Here is a 21816-nt window from a genome sequence, read left to right on the forward strand (position 1 = left end):
TGCTGTCAAATTCCAAAATACCTTTCCACAATACTATAGTTTGTCATGCCTCCTAAAATTTTTTTAAAAGATACTTTTCCAACAAGAGTAATGTTTTAGGATAGAGCTCTTTCCAGATCACAGAGACATTCTTAGTTGACACAGACACAGTAGAGGCATGAAGAACACCTTTCTGAACACAGATTGATTCTGTTCATCGCATTAGAAAGAGAGGAGGTAATAAGTTTCACTGAGCAGGAGACTACTCATTCATCCTGAATCAAAATCAGTCGTGTTGAAATTGTGTCACTGTGCTGCTTGCCTGATTCCCGGCATAAAAGCCTTAGCTGTGAGTTTTCCAGTATGCAAATATCTAGTTTTGGCAAAATTTATAATAGTCTCCACATGTCATCTGCTTTTTATCATTTATTTCAATGAAGAAAATGTTATACATTTAAAGCTGGTTAAATATCTTCTTAACAACATCATGTTTTACATTTTATGGTAAAGTGAGAAAGATCATTGAATCCTAAGACCTGAATTGTCTATGTTTCTAGGTGACATTGTGCTTAAACATACCTTGTTATCGAAAATGTCCTGACCTAATTTTACAGGCTCATGTGCACTCTCAGTCCTGTATTCCAAAGTCACTGTAATTGGCATTACCATCTTAGGATCTTGCTTAAATGCTCCTTGCTGTGATATAATTTCACGTCCTGTCCTCGGAGTGGGCCTTTTTTTGAAATTCTGCCAAGAACACCGTCATTCTGACTGCTAGAATTTAATTAAACATAGCCTTAAAGAATGTCTTTCAAAGGATGTATCTCACCCAGTTTCCATTTATAAAACACAAAGTTGCATATGCTTTGAAATGACAATAAATCATCTTCAAACCAAGACTTAAAAATATGAGATGATTTGATGTTAAACTCTACTGGGGTGAGAAACGCTTCCTAGAGGGAATCTTGTGGTTTATCCATGCCCTAGATCTCTCAGGCACCTGGAAGCACAGTGTTTGAGTGGGGGAGGATATCAAATATCTGGCTAATAGAAACATTTTAATAAGTGATGCTCTTGACTTTCTCAACCCAGAGGCCCTCCACCAAACAATCATTTCTGCTCAGTTTCTGGACCAATTAGAGAACATTATAGTAGCTTCCAGGGAACTAGGTGATGGGACCTTGTAATATCTGGTGTGCTCAAAGTAAAGCCTAGACAATCTTTAGTCCAGAGAAACACAGCTCTTTCCCTGAAGACCGCTTGTTTGTCTGGTCTATGTAGCTGGTTTCTTCCCAGTGCCCTGGCTTCTGCTGCAGAATTTCACTGGCCCTGACAGTCAGCCAGAACTTTTCTCTCTCAGGAAGCTGGAACTTTGGATGTAATCCTAGCTGTTGCTGTGACAATCTAGCATTGTGATGCTCTTTACATAGAGTATAATGTCCCTTTGAAACTGCGTCTATTATGTCTCCACAGTGTCAGCACATGCTCTGGGGTACTTATGACTGTCAGGATCAACTCAAGTTAACCATATTTCTATGGACACAGGGACTTGGCCACCTGCTGACTGCTCCATCTGGCACCAACATTTCAGTTGAGTTAGCTTCCTAGCATTGCTCACTCATTCCCCATTCCTTTCTCATTCCCCTGATCTGCTATGAAGACCCCGGTGTGCTTTTCATCCTGGGGTCCATATGCTATGGCATGCTGACTGATATAAATCAAAAGAAAAAGGAGAGGTATAAGGCTGAGAGCTACATCTACTCATATCAACTGTACATTGACACTATTTTCTCTACCTCCATATTCAGTGAGATCCAAGGCAAGTAACAAAGTGTTCAGAGAAAAGCAATGTGCTCAGACAAAGAGGCCAAAAAGATAATTTAAGATGCTATTTTGGTCCTGAATTTGATGAGCATTAAATATGGCCACTCCTTTAATACACACCTGAATTTTGTGTAACAATAAAAGCTCTTAAAAATATTACTAAGATACCATTACTTTGTTCTTCATTATGTTATGGTCCCACTGCACTCTAGGGCAAGGTTAAATTACTTTTTGAATTATTTATCATTCTGTACTCACTGGTTCACTCATTTTTTCCATTAACTAGGTTAAGTCAAGAGTTGATTTTATGGGGAAGAAATTCTTAGAAGGAAGCAGAGTGAGGCTATAAATCATATCTTTAGAGGAACTTCTTTCCTCCAGATATTTAAGAGTAAAAAAATAATCTTCTGTGTAGAAATAATTTTATTAACTCTTACGTGAGAAGAATGAATCATAAGATTTCTGCAAAATGTTTCTAGGAGCTTATGAAATGATACATCTACGGTTTACATGTCAGCCATTAGGAATTAGCGATTCATGCAGTAATATTCTGACTTAGCCTACTCATGAGCCAGGACCATAGGGATGCTCCATCACTTTCATATTTATAGAGAAATATGCCAACCTCCATTTTTTCATGGCAAGACAAGTCTTTTGAATGGTGACAAATCTGAAGTCCCTTTGGGAGTGGAGGCTCAGTAGTGTGGCTCAGTGAGCCTCATTTGGGTTCTATTTCCTTTGACTTTAGGGAATCGGGAAGGTGAGTGTAGAATGACTTTCATTCCTGACACCAGTGGTGTAGATTTATTTCAGTGATTGATTAAAAGATCACATAGTTTTGCTAAGCACTGCAACGCTGCATCAAACTTCAAGAGAGCTGAAACTGCCATTAATTCTGCCCTGCTCTCTTAGAGAGAAAATTCTGAAAGACTGTATTCTGTCATTAACAGACATAAACAGAGTTAAAAGTGGCCTCAATTGCTGTGAAAATTATGGCTATGAACAGAAGCAGGCCCAACAAAAGCATTTCACAGTATTCTTTTTTTTTTCATGTATTTTATTTGGCCAATTAATTTAAACTTCAATGCAGAAAATACAAATGATTACTGTAGCTAATAATTAAAGGGATGCTTATCTTGGAAACGTGTAACCTTCAAGTCATTTGAGATTTATTTTACCCTGCTGTTTTACTTGGATGGTGGTGGGAGAATGTCAATTATTGTTTTCTTTATTATTTTTAATTATAGGAGAAGTGTGTACTGCTGTAAAAAGTTCAACATGAAACAAGTTTATAAAGTAAAAAGTGAAAATCTCCATCTGCTCCCTAAAATATTTTGGTGGGGGCGGGGGAATACTACTACAGTGAGAGATTGGCATTTGAAGAAAGAGAGATTCATGGTGATGGTAGATACAGGTCTCACTCTACAAACTCCAGTATATGAAAATGGTAATACTCTTTTTCTACAACCACTTAGAGTAGGAGCTTCTGTACTACTGAATAATTTCTTCCCCTCAATCACACCCCACCTCTTTCCTCAGAGTTGGGCCCACAGTTGTGGGCTTACCAAATGCCAAGGCTTTGGGAAGAGCAGTTGTGGTATCTAGTTCTTATCCTTTTTTTCCACTGTGGCTTCTATTGAGATGATTCTTGTCTAATATGGTGGCGGGTGGTGGATTCATATAGGTCCCTCCCTGCAGAGCCTCTGAAGGTCAGGTGGATCCTAGTTTTAAGTTCCTGCTCTCCTTGGACTGGTAAGAAGCCCTGTGATCTTCTCTCAGGAGTACGGGAACTTCCCCCACTCTTGCACCATCCTGGGTATTCTGACACTGTGAAATTGACTCAGATCTATCTGCCCAGACACTCCACACAGCCACCTCTCTGGAGAGGGACCCTGTTCCCACTCCTCTCAGATCTTCCAATATATTTGCAGACTGTCATTGCCCTACCCTGGTCTTAATCTGACTTTGTTTGAGGATGGCTGAAGAATGGGATTCTGAGTTTCTGTCTCATAAACCTAATTCGATCAAGATCTTACTGTTTACCTTCTAACTCTCCTCTTTCCTCTTTGATGAAGGAAGTCAACTGAGTAGTACCTTCTGACTTCACCATGTCTTTTCCAAATCTCTTTTTCATGTCCTGAGTTATGAAATATTTCCATTTCTTCCTGAATGTTAAACTTGTGAAAGTCAAAATTCAATCCTTTCCCTTCTCTCTGCTGGGTCATTTCTTCTGTGAGGCAGGAAGGAAAAGAGACTAGCTGATTAGAGGAAGTGTTAAGACATATAAGCATATAAGAAAATATGATGAGATTTAAATAAAAGTATTAATATGAATTATGAATTAATATTATTACATATTTCAAAATCTTTTGAAAAATATATATACCACACTCTGCCATAGAAATGAAAGAGTAGATTTTTTGTTTATTTCTTTTATTTATCACCAAAAAATCAAATCTTTGGAAGAGTATAGATAGAAGTCTGCAAATTACTCTATTTCCCTCAAACAACATATTAATATTATGGACATCTTCAAGTGTAATTCACATAAATCAGCCCTAAATTTAAAAGCAACTACTTAAAATGATGCATCTGTGACTGAAAACAAGTCAGTATACAGTTGTATTCTTGTGCAAATTATTTAGAGTCCATGTCTACTCTGATTAATTATTGTGTTTATTTAACACTAGTGTTACATTGTTTTTTATTTCTATTACTGTTTACTCTTCTAACTATCACCCATGGAAGTTCCTTAACTCAACCATAGAGATAGGTTGTGTCCGACTCTGTGGCCTCATGGACTGTAGCCTGCCAGGCTCCTCTGTCCATGGAATTTCCCAGGCAAGAATTCTGGAAAGAGTTGCCATTTCCTTCTCCAGAGGATCTTCCCAACTCAGGGATGGAACCAGCATCTCTTGCTTATTCTTCAGCGGCAGGTGAATTCTTTACCACTAGGACCACCTGGGTTTTTGCTATTAAATGATACTGCTAGGAACATGCATCTTCATAGTATTTCTCTTATAGACATAGTATTTCTCTGTTGCTGTTGTTTAGTTGTTAAGTCCTGTCCAACTGTTTGCTACCCTATGGACTGAGAAACCAGGCTCTCCCAACCTTCACTATTTCCCAGAGTTTGTTCAAACTCATGTCCGTTGAGTCAATAATACTATCTAACCTTCTCACCCTCTGCTCCTCCCTTCTCCTTTTCTCTTCAATCTTTCTCAGGATCAGAGTCTTTTTCAATGAGTTAGCTCTTTGCATCAGGTGGCCTAAATACTGGAGCTTCAGCATCAGTCCTTCCAATGAATATTCAGGGTTGATTTCCTTTAGGATGGACTGGTTGGATCTCCATGCTGTCCAAGGGACTCTCAAGAGTCTTCTCCAACACCACAGCTCAAAAGCATCACTTTTTCGGCGCTCAGCTTTGTTTATAGAACAACTCTCACATCCATACATGACTACTGGAAAAACCATAGCATTGACTAGACAGACCTTTGTTGGCAAAATAATGTCTCTGCTTTTTAATATGTTGTCTAGGTTGGTCATAACTTTTCATCCAAGGAGCAAGCATCTTTTGATTTCATGGCTGCAGTCAACATCTGCAGTGATTTTGGAGCCCAGAAACGTAAAGTCTATCACTGTTTCCACTGTTTCCCCATCTATTTCCATGAACCAATGGGACCAGATGCCATGATCTTAGTTTTCTGAATATTGAGTTTTAAACCAACTTTTTTACTCTCCTCTTTCATTTTCATCAAGAGGCTCTTCAGTTCTTCTTCACTTTCTGCCATAAGTGTGGTGTCATCTGCATATCTGAGATTATTGATATTTCTCCTGGCAATCTTGATTCCAGCTTGTGCTTCATCCAGTCCAGTATTTCTCATGATGTACTCTGCATATAAGTTAAATAAGCAGGGTGACAATATACAGCCCAGATGTACTCCTTTCATGATTTGGAACCAGTCTGTTGTTCCATGTCCAGTTCTAACTTGCTTCTTGATCCACATACAGATTTCCCAGGAGGCAAGTCAGGTGGTCTAGTATTTCCATCTGTTTCAGAATTTTCCACAGTTTGTTGTGATCCACACAGTCAAAGGGTTTGCGTAGTCAATAAAGCAGAAGTACATGTTTTTCTGGCACTCTCTTGCTTTTTCAATGATGCAATGGATGTTGACAATTTGATCTCTGGTTCATCTGCCTTTTCTAAATCCAGTTTGAACATCTGGAAGTTCATGATTCACGTACTGTTGGAGCCTAGCTTGAATTTTGAGCATTACTTTGCTAGCGTGTGAGATGGGTGCAATTGTGTGGTAGTTTGAACATTCTTTGGCATTGCCTTTCTTTGGGATTGGAATGAAAACTGTCCTTTTCCAGTCCTGTGGTCACTGAAGAGCTTTCCAAACTTGCTGGCATATTGGATGCAGCACTTTCAAAGCATCATCTTTTAGGATTTGAAATAGCTCAGCTGGAATTCCATCACCTCCACTAGCTTTGTTCATAGTGATTCTTCCTAAGGCCAACTTGACTTTGCATTCCAGGATGTCTGGCTCTAGGTGAGTGATCACACCTTCGTGATTATCTGGGTAATGAAGATCTTTTTTGCATAGTTCTCCTATGTATTCTTGCCACCTCTTCTTAATATCTTCTGCTTCTGTTAGGTCCATACAATTTCTGTCCTTTATTGTGCCCATCTTTGCATGAAAGTTCCCTGGTATCTCTAATATTCTTGAACAGATCTCTAGTCCTTCCCATTCTATTGTTTTCCTCTATTTCTTTGTATTGATCACTGAGGAAGGCTTTCTTATCTCTCCTTGGTATTCTTTGGAACTCTACCTTCAGATGGATATATCTTTCCTTTTCTCCATTGCCTTTCACTTCTCTTATTTTCATAGCTATTTGTAAGGCCTCCTCAGACAACCATTTTGCCTTTTTGCATTTCTTTTTCTTGGGGATGGTCTTGATGACTGCCTCCTTTACAATGTCTTGAACCTCTATCCATACTTCTTCAGGCACTCTGTCAATCAGATCTAACCCCTTGAATCTATTTGTCACTTTCACTGTATAATCGTAAGGGATTTGATGTAGGTCATACCTGAATGGTCTAGTGGTTTTTCCTACTTTCTTCAATTTAAGTCTGAATTTGGCAATAAGGAGTTCATGAACAATTTGTAGGAGAACAATATTTAGGAGGGCGTGCTGCAATTCATGGGGTCGCAAAGAGTCGGACATGACTGAGCGACTGAATTGAACTAAGATGGAATTGGATGTGGGATGAGAAAAGATGGATGAGTCAAGCAAGAACTCCAGGGTTTCTGTTCTCTTCAACAGGATGGGGAGGGTAGGAGCATGAAGAGATCATGAGGTTTGTTGCCGACATGATCACGGTCATTGAGAACAGAGTGCACGTGCAGGTGATGACAATGATAAAATGTGCCAGCGGCTGAAAACACCTAATGGAGCTTGGTCCAATTAAAAATGAAAATTAAATGGGTTGGGAGGAGGCATAAAAAAGCAACTGAGATGACATGTATAATTAGGCACAACCACATTGTCTGTGACCACTTACTTGGTGATTTTTTTTAAGACACACGACTACTTCTCAAGAGTCATGGTTTTCTCATATTAACAGTATAAAATTCTACCCTTTCATAGGGGCTTTGTGAGAATTAAATGGAATAATATGGGTGAAGCATCTAGTTCAATAGTGCTTAATAACTTTTTTTAAAGAGTACAGGGAGAGAGAAATGAGGTCCCATTTTCAATTTGAACTCCAACCTTATACATGGCTTATCACAGTCTCTATTTCAGATGTTTGGATAAAGAAAGGAGATTAGATGATTTGTCTCCAGTCAAAAGACTTTTATTTGTTAAGTCTGTTCTCTGAGTACTAGACAGCAGGCAAGCAGGCATTTTCCAAGCACATGCTGCAGTAACATAAATTTTGAGACTGAGATTAAAAAATTATTGACCCTTTTTTTATGAAAGTTGTCCAAATTGTCTCCGCACAAAACACAGTTGTCATTTGATGATATACCCAAATATAAGGCACTCAGGAGGCATGAAAATTTTCAGGCTGTGACAAATTGGTTTATGCTGAAGAAACAGCCAGTTGCCTGGTTATCCTCTGTCAAAATACCCAAGAAAGCAAGCACTAATCCAAAATAAGGCAATTAAGGCTTAAACCTACTGACTCTAAGGAAACGATTCTGGGTTCTGGCTTTGTATAAAAAATCAGCTTCTGCTTTGGGCTCTCTAGTTCACATTGTTCCTACCACTTCCTGTTTGATATCTTACATCTGATTCTTTGTGTTCACTTGTACTATCTGCCTGGGACTCTGCATTTATCCACCTGCATCACCGAAACTTTTCTTTTCCTAACACCTGGTTTAAATTCCGACTCTGGTGCTTATTGTCTGACCTTAGACAAGTTATTTAACCTCTCTAAACTGTGTCTTTTTCATCTGCAACACAGGGCTTCCCTGATGGCTCAGACGGTAAAGAATCTGCCTGCAGTGCAGGAGACCAGGGTTTGATCTCTGTGTCAGGAAGATCCCCTGGAGAAGGGAATGGCAGCCCACTCCAGTATTTTTGTCTGGAGAATTCCATGGACAGAGGAGCCTGGTGAGCTACAGTCCATGGGGTCACAGAGTCAGACACGACTGAGCAACTAACATAAGGACACTAATACTTAATTTAAAAGTTGTTATGTGGATTAAAAACAACTATAGAACAGTACATGACAACAGATTAGTGCTCATGGCTGTGTACTGAGGAAGTGAGTGATGTGTTTCTTAGCTGTTCTGAAAGCACTTACAAATGGATGTTTTCAGAGGTCAACCTGTTCTCAGGAAGCCACTCCAAGTAACACCACTCACATTCTGGAGCTTCTCTGAACCATGGTTTATCAATGCTCATCTATACCTTATCAGCACATCTAGATTACAGCACTTGCAACTCATGTTTTCTGTTTTTTCTCCCAGAGGATGACTCAAATCTGGGCTCTGTGAAAGCCCAGACAGGGCCCATATTAGTGACTCTAGAAAAAAGGGTCAGCACTTTGATTCAATTTCAGTGTTTCTGCGAAGATGTTGATACTTACCAGCTACTCTCCTATCTCATTCATCTCTTGTAATGTGTTTTACTCCTATAGTTAGTTTCCTTGAGACTGAACTTTGTTCCTTGTTTTCTAATCCTTACAAATATCATCATATGAATGAATTCACTGGAAGTTTTAAAATTATTTTTTATGGAAGAACTGTATTAAAAAATTCAAACACCACCTAAAACAAAGAAAAGAAATGGAAAATCTTCCTTCCTCACCCAATCCTTTATTCCTTTCTTCAACACAACCACTTTGTCAGTATTAGGTTATGTTCTTACAAAAAGAAAAAAATCAAGTTTACTCAACTATGTATGTATGCACTTTTTTTAATTACAAATGGAATTATACCATACTTTCTGCAAAACTTTAAATATATACATATCAATATTTTAATAGCTGCACTGTATTCTATTGAATGAGATATGCATAGATGATTTATGTAACAAATCCTCTGTTGTTGGACTTTAAAATTATGTTATTGTGGGTGTGTGTGTATATATTCATGCATATTGGTATATTTTTCATTCAAGACATGCTGGAGACATGAACTTAGTTGCTGAGAGTGGAGATGGCAAGATAGAGAGTATATGAAGTGGCAACTTCCAGATTTCTTTCTTGGATAAATAATTATATGGGACGACACTCACTGAACTAAGGAATGCCAGCATAGAAAGGGTTTCCATAGGGGAAAATCATGGCTTCAATTTTTTATAGGTTAAGTTTCAGTTAGTCTATGGGACATCCAAGTTGAGCTTTTCAGTAAGTAATTAGATATAATTGCCTGAAATTCAAGAAACAGGTCTTGGCTGCCAAGTTTCTTCTGCAGAAGACTGTAAAAATGGATAGTGATAGAAATTAGTAGCCTGATGTAGGAATTCAAGTGGGATTCTAGATGAATCTGAAAGGAAGAAAGTGATTCTATTATGACTTGAATAGTAATGCTTATAAGACAACAAAAGACTACTTTCAACTTGAGAAGAATTTACTGCTATATAGTAAGCATGCATTTCATTTATTAAGGCTAAATTCATATCATTTGATAGTTATATTCTTTTATATTTAAATTATGGAAAGAGTATAATTAAATGCTTCACTTTGGTCACAAGCCCACATGTTAATTTCAGGAAAGTTAGCATATTCTTATGCCATATGTTTTGTTGTTTGGTCCACTGTGCCAGTTGGAGGGAAACTCTGAGCAGGCAAAAAGAATCAAGTACTGAAACTGTAAACCCAAAGTGTTAAAATTCTCATAGAACCATGTCAATCAGAGACAGGACCAGTACCTGCTGTAGAAGATTTATGAGAGATGCTTTTTAAGAGGTTGTCCCTTACAAGCTTTTCAACTCTAACTCTGATTCGGACTGATACGAAAGAGAATCCAAGTATTTGTTTAGTCAGGAATCCAGGGCTTATTCCAAACCAGCCCTGAAGGCAAAGAAATCCTCCACTTACTCCTAAGAATCCCCTAGCAGGCTTCATGAGCCTGTCAATCAAGAATGAACCTCCTGTGTCTGTACCTACCCAGTCACCTGGGGCCAGAACTCTCTAATTGCCAAGGGAAAACAGCAGTCATTTTGACACTACCTGGCGACATTTCTTCCTGTTTCTTGCACAGCAAATTCACAGTGTAGAAAGTGAGATTTTCTCCCAAGCTCACTTTTAGCTCAGAAGAAAAACATACAGTGTACTTGAATTACTGTAAAATACTGGTTGTGCGGTGGAGCACATCAGAACACATGATCTGGACTGATATTTAATTCTCACTTTCTCTTTTTATACTGCATAACCATCGGGCAGATTTCTCCTACAAAAAAGGGACAGAAGCAGTTAACATAATTTGTTTCCAGCCCAGCATCATGAACTTGGGGAAGACCAGTAAGTATTATTTGATAATAGTAACAGTGATGAAGATACTGATAAATTGGTACCCTCTTCCCAGGCTTGAGAAGAAAAGGGTTCTGTAAATTTAAAATTCTGGTAGTTTAGCTACGTCAGTCCTTGTGACAGTAAGTGGAGTTACACATGGGTTGGAAGAGATTTTTGAGGCCAAGCTAATGACAGTCCCAATACTAGTTGAGAAAACTGTCCTATTTGTTTGGATGAAAATCTGGATGAACAAAGGGGTACAGAATTTGTTATAAATCCAAATAATTATAGACAAAATATGTTTTTGAGGTTATAACTTAGATTATTGTCATAATTTCAATTATAATATTGGTATATTAACATTTATATAGTTAAACAATACTTTTTTAGTTGAATGAAGCAAAACATTATAGCAATTGAGAAGCAAGCATATCACATCTCCCAGGGGTATTAATACATATTGAAATATTATAATGAATTGTGTACAATAAACACTTTGTATTCACGGTCAAAATCTATAGAAAATCCTTCCTGTGGGATACTGGACAGTTAAGTCTTAATTAAAATCTTGTATCACATTTTCTTACAGCCCTCACTTGAAATATGCTAAAGAAAATCAAGGTCCTAAGGAAAGAAATCAAAGTGAAGAACATATTCAGACAAGTTTCCAGTGGAGCCCCATCAAAGTTTCTCCTAGTCAATTGCAACTGTTTACTATTACCTAAGAGAGACATTTCAGCAGCCTGTGTGCTACTATATTACAAAGTTATCTTCACTCTAATAGAAGATGCTTTGGATGACTGAGCAGATATATGTTCATCAGAATATAATAGGCATCTATAAACAAATTCCATGCAGAGAATTTTCTAGGCACAATTTAAAGTATGGACAAAAAAAAAGTAAACTATCTATGCGAATCAGAACTCATCTCCTAGTACAACACCTAAAGGACCACTGCTTAGAGAAGCAATCACAATGACAAAATCAGTGTCTGAGTATGTCTGAGTTCATGATTTCTCTGAGTCTCTTAGCAGTAAATTTTATCATGGATCATTTTGGTTCCATCATTTTTTAATTCACACTGACAGATTTATAACAAAAAATAAGTTAAGCAAGAAGGAGAAAGAGCATGAAAGAAAATAAAAAGTGAACACTGCAATTTATGATATGCTTGAAGAAGCTTTTAAGCTGCTGTTTTGCTCTTTTAATGCATATGATTTATGAGAGAGAGAGACTTAAGCAGAAAATGAGAAACAGATTCCACATTACCAACTCATCCAGTCAAAGTGGATTGTGAGGAACTTCCAACAATTATTGCCTGGGAGATGCATTACCTAGAAGCCTCATTCTAACCTCTGAAAGAATAATCTTGTTAAGTAAAATGCCCTTATATTAGTCAAACTCTATCCAAGAAAGTGGAAGCCATCCTAGGTCTTTAATCCAGAAATATTTATATAGAAAATTGCTTCACAGATGATAGAATTGTTGAGGAGTAAACAGAAGCAAGTAAGGCAACCTCAGGAAGACATTACTACCTCAAGAGCAGGAGGAACCACAGCAGGCAGTGTAACCCACCTGGGAACCAGAGTCACAATGGAAATGTCTTGGTTGTAACTGTAGCCTCAAAGCGAAGGGCTTCCTGGAGGGAAACTGGAGTTATGGAGAAGCAGTAACTCATAGAGACACCACAGGAGCAGAAGGAATGGGGCAGAAACAGCTAGGCTTTCTCCTCCTTCTACCCTCTAATATTTGGCCAGTGCCTTCCTGTACAAGTAGGCTTGAGCTGACTTAACAAAATACCAATGACTGGGTGGCTTAAAAACCAAACTTATTTCCTCACAGTTCTGAAGGCTAGAAGTACAAGATCAAAATTTCTGTGTGAGATTGCCTTTCATGGCTTATTAGACTGCCTTCTTGCTGTGTCCTCCCATGGCCTTTCCTCAGGCATAGGCAAGGAGACAGAAAGAGAATGTGATCTGTAGTGCTGTCTGACTATAAGGACACTAATTCTATCAGACCAGGGCCCCACCCTTATGACTTCACAATCTCAGTTACTTCCTTAGACACTCCATCTTCACATACAGCTGTTGTTGTTTAGTCACTAAATCATGTCCAACTCTTTTGTGACCCCACAGACTGTAGCCTGCCATGGACAGTAGCTGGCATGGGATTTCTCAGGCAAGAATACTGGAGTGGGTTGCCATTTCCTTCTCCAGGGGATCTTCCTGACCCAGGGTTCAAACCTGTGTCTCCTTCATTTGCAGGTGTATTCTTTACCACTGAGCCACCAGGGAAGCCCATGGTTAACTTATCATATTAGAGGTCAGGGCTTCAAAATATGAGTTTGGGGGAGACACTCAGTCCATAATACTGCCTCTGGCTGAAACTCTAAGATGTCAAAGGGCAAAGGACCCCAGGAAATGTTGTGAGATATAGAAATAGGGGAGAGGCAGAATAGAACTGAAGATGTTAACCTGTAAAATTGCCATCAGAATTATTTTAATCTGATTTTTAATGGAACCCGGAGAAAAACAAATAAGAGCATTGAATGGAAGTAATATAATTTGGTGAAATATGTGTTCCTTAATTACTATAAATGGAAGATCAGTATATACTCATACATTTGACAGTTGTGATCAAAATCTTGGCTACAGAAAATGGCTAATTTATCACTAAAAATAATTTCCCCTAAACTTGAAACTTAATGATTACTGAAGCATTGTATAAATTTTGTTTCTAGACAACAAAGATGATTTGCCTGTCTGATAAAAACAATAAACTATTACAGGAATAAAATAAAAATAGGATTCTACTCTAATAAGCTGGAAAACACATAAAAATAAATGTCAAGATTTTCTTATTAATCTTCCCACTCCACCCACCAATGTGGTTGGAGATGCTGTTGACAAATATAGAAAAGCAGTATTTCTCACTTCAGTTCAGTTCAGTTGCTCAGTTGTGTCCAACTCTTTGTGACCCCATGGATTACAGCACGCCAGGCCTCCCTGTCTATCACCAACTCCCAGGGTTTACCCAAACTCATGTCCATCGAGTCGGTGATGCCATCCAGCCATCTCATCCTCTGTCGTCCCCTTCTCCTCCCGCCCCCAATCCTTCCCAGCATCAGGGTCTTTTCCAATGAGTCTACTCTTCGCATGAGGTGGCCAAAGCATTGGAATTTCAGCTTCAACATCAGTCCTTCCAATGAACACCCAGGACTGATCTCCTTTAGGATGGACTGATTGGATCTCTCTTCCCAGGAGCAAGCGTCTTTTAATTTCATGGCTGCAGTCACCATCTGCAGTGATTTTGGAGCCCCCCAAAATAAAGTATTTATTTCTCACTTAAATAGGATCAAAAAGCAAGAAAATTCATTATAATTGTTTATATAAGGGGTCTTTTATCCCAATCAGTACCCTAAATCTGATAAGTCACAGAAAATCCAAATCCAAATGCACAAACCTAACTTCCAGTTATTATGCTGACTTTCATAAAATGTCTGAAAAAGCTTTACACATAAAAGTGTTCATTAAGTCATTATTCATAATATTGCAAACTGGAAATAGTCTAACATTTTTGACAGTAAGAGAATGTTGAAAGAAGCCATGATACAGAGAAATAATGGATGGTTACATAATTGATAAAAATTGTAATTATAAGGGGAATTTATAACATAGTGCTTCACAAGTACTACTAGAGCAATGTTATATGAAAATACAGGGTGGAATACATCAAGTGTTAATATTAAGGTTATAACGTTACAAATGTTAATTGTGGTTTTCTTTGAGTTTGGGGATTATGGATTCTTTTTCTTCCTTTCTGCTTTTCTCTGTAGTATATATTTTTCACATTGATCATTTAATACTCTCAGGGGAAAGAAGGTGATAAAAATTGATCACTGCCAGTACCCCACACCTTTCATCTTATTTGGTATCTCTCCAGTCTCCTTAACTTGGCACAGTAGTTTCGAAGGTCAGAGCTATGAGTGCTTAGCAACACATGTGGCCAGCTGCTCACTGCTTCTCAGTGCTACTCCAGCATCTTCAAATAAATTTATCTATTTAGAATCCGTTACCCACTGAGCATCATATTAATGCAACAGGAAATTCAAAGAAGTATGTCATGTCTCCAATTTTAACTTACAATTTTATTGGAGACAAAAGTCATTTACTTGGAATAAAAATTAGGGAGTAAAACAACATTTAATTTGATACACTTTGGGCCATATATTGGAGATACTATTGACAGCAGAAGTTATTCTCTGAAAAACAGTTATAATTGTTTTCATTAATTTAGAGGAGTTTTTCAAATTGTTTAAAAATCATAAATATCAAAATCTGATAAGCTTATATTCCTGCTTTTTTCAAATATTAAAACTCTTATCCCTTAGAGCAAAAAGTTGTTAAAGGACATAGAGCTTTTCAATTCAACCTTTCTAATTTATAAAAGAAAAGCTCTGTTTTCCTAAATTTTGACTGAATTCTAAGGTATTGCTACCTATTTTTACAAAGAATATGTTTCACTCTATGATAAACAAATTTATTATTTAAATATGAAGATTTTGCTTAGAAATGATGTGGAAAAGTTAATATTTATTTCAAAATAATTAAAACATTTATATAGAAAGCGAAAAAAAAGGAAAGTTTAGATTATTCTACAAGAAAAATTGTACACTGGTAAGAGTTGCCAAACCTAATTTGGTGTGGAAAATTAGTTATCAAATGTATTGTACATAATTGTCCACTAAATTATACTTGACTTTAAATCAAATGGAAGCAGAAACACCTTAAATCTTCCCATTGTCACTTCGAGTAAACTATGCAAGAATGTAGTAGATGGGAACTTTGTAAGATCGTAATTTATTATTTTTTAAAAGAGGGTAGCAAGGTTGAACTGTGTTTCAAATTCGCTTCTTAACTCAATGAGACTTTTTTTTGTCATTTTCTTTCCTCTTAGAATAAACAGAGAATCTTTTAAATTATTCCTTAAACAAAATTTCCCTAATTATTTCAATATTCTCTTACAGTTAACACCTGACTCCCCAGCTTACCTTACTAGATAATATACAGAGGATAGTTTCTAAATGCTTGTGTGTGTATATGTGTGTGTATGTGTGTGTTGTGTATGTTTAGACTCAAGAAAAAAAATTAAAGTTACAGCTGAGAAACAGGCAGACCATTTAATCAAGTGGGATTTTATGAAACTGATAAACACATTCTGTTTGCTGTCCATTTAATATTTTTCAGAAGGAAAAATTAATCTGGGTAAGACCATTCTCTATCTTATTTTTAATCATTGCATGTTATGATACACCTTTGGACAAAATAAAACTAGAATGCACTGACTGCAATGCCTTATTCACAAGCCCTCTCCCCACTCATAAGACAAAGCAAAATGCTGCTAAGAGTTTCTGTGAGAAAATGTTGGTCCAGAGAATATAAGTGACGGAAGACCAGGTAGATGGCAAGCAGTGTGGGAGAGGGGAGAGCTCCAGCAAGCAATGGTTGAATCTGGAAACCCAGTGTGCATTAATCTCAGCTACCCATCAACTTGTAGGGTCATTGACCTTGAAGAAATGAATTTATTTCCTGGTCAAATACTTTCTGAATAGGTGCTCACAGTTTAATCAATTTTCAGCCCTCACTCAGGTCCAGATGAATCTGTGTGGCTCAGAAGTTAATTAAACCCCTTCCTTCAACAAAACAGATTTGTTCCAAACCATTTGATGCTAGCTTACGACCATTTCTCAAAAATGCTTCTGAAAAAAACCCACTGGTGATAACAGAAGCTGAGAATCCTGGGGAGTCCTTGTGGTGTTGCTCATATGGGTTTCAGAATGCTGTCTTGTGGCTTTTAGGCAGGAGTGCTAACAAATGTCACTGACACATAAGTGTACTATTGACCTTGGTCAGAATCCACTCCAGCAGTCTCAAAAGCAAGGTTGTTGATTTTATGGAAATTGAAAAATCACGAATAAGTTCCTCTGTGATTTTTTTCTTTCATTTCCAGTTACCTTAATATTTCCCAAACCAAAAGACTAAAAAAGAAACAAAAGAAATACTTAATTATTTAAAGATGTTATACAAGAAGAAAAAGCAGTTTGAAGTCTGAGTGTTCCTGGAGGTTTAAAAGGTTCTTGCATATTTTTAAAGCTTCCTAGCAGCTATTCCAGCTGCAGTGCTTGAGGGGGAAATAAATGAAGTATGCAAGTGCCGTTCAATATAATGTGATTGTCTTCTGGCTGATTTTCCAACTGTCTTTAGCAATTGTTGAGAAAGCAATAGTTTTTTGCCCATATAACTGGTTAGTTTTCCATAGCCATTGCATGTAGAATATACTAGCTGTTTAAAAGAAGTGAATGACTCCTTTAAAAAAGAACTGAAAAAGCAACTCTTTCCCATGACTTTGGCAGAAGCAGAAAGCTCAAGAACAACCTGCTATAGTCCCTTGGCTACTTGTCTATTCAGCAGAGCTCTACCTGAAGCAAAGATCCAAGGGGCTAGAAGCTTCAAGAGACAAGGGAAGACAACTCACACATACTGTGTCTTCTTTAATGGAATCAAACAAGCCTCAAGAAACAAGGGGAAAAACATCTGCCATCTCCTTTACATTTCTGTGCAGTTGTGATTTGAATCAGTGCCCTTATCAAAACAGCCACCATTTACAGGCTCAGTTTGAGGATTCCCACTTATTACTTGAAAGATTTTGACATACCACATCCCTCATGTTTGTCTGTGACATGTTAAATCTCAAACCCAAAATAACAGGGAACTCAACAGAGAAGATCTGGAATAATGCCTGAGATCTAAGACAAGAAAGGGTGAAAGGAGGTTATTAATTTAAACTAGGAAATCCTAGGTTTGTCTAGTTTAAGTTAATAACATCAGTTTAAACCTGTCCTAGTAAAATAGAATGCTCTGAAGTACATTAAGACTTTTAAATATTGTTCCTCTTCATAATTCTAAATGGTTTTTCTATATAAACATATGAATGGAAAGAATTTAGATTCAAATAAGTATATTTTATTTCTGAAATATTAAGTGTTGAGTAAATTAATCAGGGATTTCATATCAAGATAATATGACTATCTTTAGATGAATTCTCTATACCACGGGTCTAAGCAGTTCAAGAAAATTAGAGATACCAAGGGAACATTTCATACAAAGATGGGCTTGATAAAGGGCAGACATGGTATGGACCAAACAGAAGCAGAAGATCTTAAGAAGAGGTGGGAAGAACACACAGAAGAGCTGTACAAAAAAGATCTTCATGACCCAGATAATCACGATGGTGTGATCACTCACCCAGAGCCAGACATCCTGGAATGTGAAGTCAAGTGGGTCTTAGAAAGCATCACTACGAACAAAGCTAGTGGAGGTGATGGAATTCCAGTTGAGCTATTTCAAATCCTAAAAGATGATGCTGTGAAAGTGCTGCACTCAATACGCCAGCAAATTTGGAAAGCTCAGCAGTGGCCACATGACTGGAAAAGGTCAGTTTTCATCCCAATCCCAAAGAAAGGCAACGCCAAAGAATGCTCAAACTACCACACAATTGCACTCATCTCACACGTCAGCAAAGTAATGCTCAAAATTCTCTTAGCCAGGCTTCAACAATACATGAACCATGAACTTCCAGATGTTCAAGCTGGTTTTAGAAAAGGCAGAGGAACCAGAGATCAAATTGCCAACATCTGTTGGATCATCGAAAAAGCAAGAGAGTTCCAGAAAAACATCTATTTCTGCTTTATTGACTATGCCAAAGCCTTTGACTGTGTGGATCACAATAAACTGTGGAAAATTCTGAAAGAGATGGGAAGAGCAGACCACCTGACCTGCCTCTTGAAAAACCTGTCTGCAGGTCAGGAAGCAACAGTTAGAACTGCACATGGAAAAGCAGACTGGTTCCAAATAGGAAAAGCCTGTATATTGTTACCCTGCTTATTTATCTTATATGCAGAGTATATCATGAGAAACGCTGGGCTGGAAGAAACACAAGCTGGAATCAAGATTGCCAGGAGAAATATCAATAACCTCAGATATGCAGATGACACCACCCTTATGGCAGAAAGCAAAGAAGAACTAAAAAGCCTCTTGATGAAAGTGAGAGAGGAGAGTGAAAAAGTTGGCTTAAAGCTCAACATTCAGAAAACTAAGATCATGGCATCTGGTCCCATCACTTCATGGGAAACAGGGGAAACAGTGGCAGACTTTATTTTTTGGGGCTCCAAAATCACTGCTGATGGTGATTGCAGCCATGAAATTAAAAGACGCTTACTCCTTGGAAGGAAAGTTATGACCAACCTAGACAGCATATTAAAAAGCAGAGACATTACTTTGCCAACAAAGGTCCGTCTAGTCAAGGCTATGGTTTTTCCAGTAGTCATGTAGGGATGTGAGTGTTGGACAGTGAAGAAAGCTGAGTGCCGAAGAATTGATGCTTTTGAACTGTGGTGTTGGGGAAGACTCTTGAGAGTCCCTTGGACTGCAAGGAGATCCAACCAGTTCATCCTAAAGGAGATCAGTCCTGGTTGTTCATTGGATGGTCTGATGCTGAAGCTGAAACCCCAATACTTTGGCCATCTAATGTGAAGAGTTGACTCATTGGAAAAGACCTAGATGCTAGGAAGGATTGGGGGCAGGAAGAGAAGAGGACAACAGAGGATGAGATGGTTGGATGGCATCACTGACTCGACGGACATGAGTTTGGGTAAACTCCGGGGGTGATGGACAGGGAGGCCTGGTGTGCTGTGATTCATGGGGTCGCAAAAAGTCAGACATGACTGAGTGACTGAACTGAACTGAACTGAAGCAGTTTATTGACATACTATAATAATGAAGCCAAGGTCACTTGTGGAAACTTAAAGACTCAAGTGGTCTATTACTACCTGGAAATATAAACTAGATATAGTATCTATCTATGTATCAAGGTATCTACCTACCAAGCTACCTGTCTTTCATCTATGTGTTATGGAGAAAAGGACCCTAGTTTTCATGAGAAGCTCAAGAGAATATAACTATCGCAACATCTTGTGAATCACAGAGTTGGTTATTTATGCTATTTATTTCAATGTCTAATCATGATGTTACAATAGACAGTATCATAAACACTATCACTAAAACACTATTTCCTTAAAGTAATAGCTATAAGTGTTTAGCAAGCTTTCACTATAATATTTAAGCATCACTTTCCCCTACAGAGAAATTCAGATTGAAACTGGCTACTCATTTTGAAAATCATGCCTCCAGTTATTTCTTATAAGTCATGTGCTCTGGGATTAAAGTACATAATTTTTTTTTCTCAAACTTCAATAATCTATACTGCTGGCTCTCTATAGAATTATATATTGGATGGGTCCAATCCAAAACTTGTCACTCAAGGATGAGACAAGGCTTCTCATACTGTGAAAACGTAATAACTCACACAATTCCAGTGACTCTGGTTCCTGCTTGCAGTATGAATGCATGCAAAGAAACTCCTATAAAATTCCTTGTAAATAGAATACATTCCTGTATCTATTACTATCTCACTCTCTACCTCAGGACACAATTTACATTTGCTGTGAGATTTTAGTGATTGCTATCTTTTTATATTGAAATGTGGGTAAAACCTTTTGAAAAAATACATAATGGTGAGGGCAAAGTGAGGTAATACATGTCAAAGCATTTGGATGAAGAAGGCAAGTGTATTTTATAAATGCAAGATATATTAGCGATAATATGAGATAGAGACATTTTAAACTTCAGTTTATTAAATATTTTATGATGTTAAAAGATTGCTGAGTTTCAGAAAGAAATAGGTAGCACATTAAATGAAGTTGCTCCATGAAATAGAGGACACAAAAAATTCTAGTTTTCTTTAGTTAAGTACCAGTAGCAAGTAAATAAAGAAAACAAATTTCTTTCCCATATTTGAAGACTGAGATTAATCTTGCTCAGGATTTTAACTCCATGCTGCTGCCTCTGTTTTGATAAGGTAGGTGATATTGTAGAATGGTATTGCCAAAATGATATAACTACCATCTACTAAATTAGGATAAAATTCACTATGTTCTCTTTTAAAGTTGCATTTCTGATTATTTAACACATTTATATATGCATATCATTTTTGTCAAATTAACTCAAAGCCTATATTAAATAAAAGTTCTATAAAGTTAATTATATTTGTCTTTGTAAAAGATCAATCACATTAAAAGCTTTCCAATTCACTAGGGGTCCACAGTAAGTCACTGGACTTGTGCTTGTTATGTCTGTTATGAAAGTGTGAAAGTGAAAGTGTTAGTTGTTCAGTTGTGTGCGACTCTTTGTGACCCTATGAAGTGTAGCCTGCCAGGCTCCTCTGTCCGTAAGATTCTCCAGGCAACAATACTGGAGTGGGTTGCATTTCCTACTCCAGAGGATCTTCCCGACACAGGGATTGAACCTGGGTCTCCTGCATTGCAGGCAGACTCTTTACCATCTGAGCCACCAGGGAAGTAACATACCAACAAATAAGGTGGGAGAATCAGGACATTCAAAAGAAATAGACATCTCTGACCTCCTAAAATGAACTTTATGACAACAAAACTTTGTTTGCATATGGTTGATGTTTTCACACACAAAAAATAGAGTAATGAATTAAACATTTTTCAGGCTTAAGTCCTTGCAATATTAAAAAAAAAAAAAATTCTCCATTTACTCTTTTAAATAGTGATGCGTGGACTCCAGGAAGTATTTGATGACCACTGTGTGTTTGTGGGTTTTTTTTTTAACATTATTATTCTATTGACCATGTGAGATAATGTATCTGGGCACTGTTGTGCAGCAGGAAAAGGATTACTAAAATCTAAAAAGAAGGTACTTAAACCACAGTAGCTATAGGGAAAAGAAAAGAAGAAGAAAATGTTTGATGACTGGAAAAGAATACCACCTACTTCCATGGAGCTTAGCTTCTTAAAATACAGGCAATGTTCTCTTACAGTAAAGGAGATGCCTGTTACCTTTCTTGTTTTAGAGTCAACTTACAAACTCAATCTGATCACCATCCATGCCTCATCAAACTTAGTT

At 37.5% G+C, this 21816-nt stretch overlaps 1 long non-coding RNA gene across 1 annotated transcript in view; it reads right to left on the reverse strand.

Annotated features, from left to right (window-relative positions):
- LOC145541470 (uncharacterized) overlaps window positions 1-21816 on the reverse strand; it is a 499277-nt gene that overhangs the window by 187879 nt on the left and 289582 nt on the right. The window contains exon 4 of the long non-coding RNA XR_014079040.1: window positions 3847-4033. This is a non-coding gene — a long non-coding RNA (uncharacterized LOC145541470). The remainder of the gene's footprint in view (window positions 1-3846; window positions 4034-21816) is intronic.

The sequence above is a fragment of the Giraffa tippelskirchi genome, chromosome 3 (genome assembly GCF_054371585.1).
Source record: "Giraffa tippelskirchi isolate mGirTip1 chromosome 3, T2T-mGirTip1v1.2.pri, whole genome shotgun sequence".
NCBI classification, from domain to species: domain Eukaryota; kingdom Metazoa; phylum Chordata; class Mammalia; order Artiodactyla; family Giraffidae; genus Giraffa; species Giraffa tippelskirchi.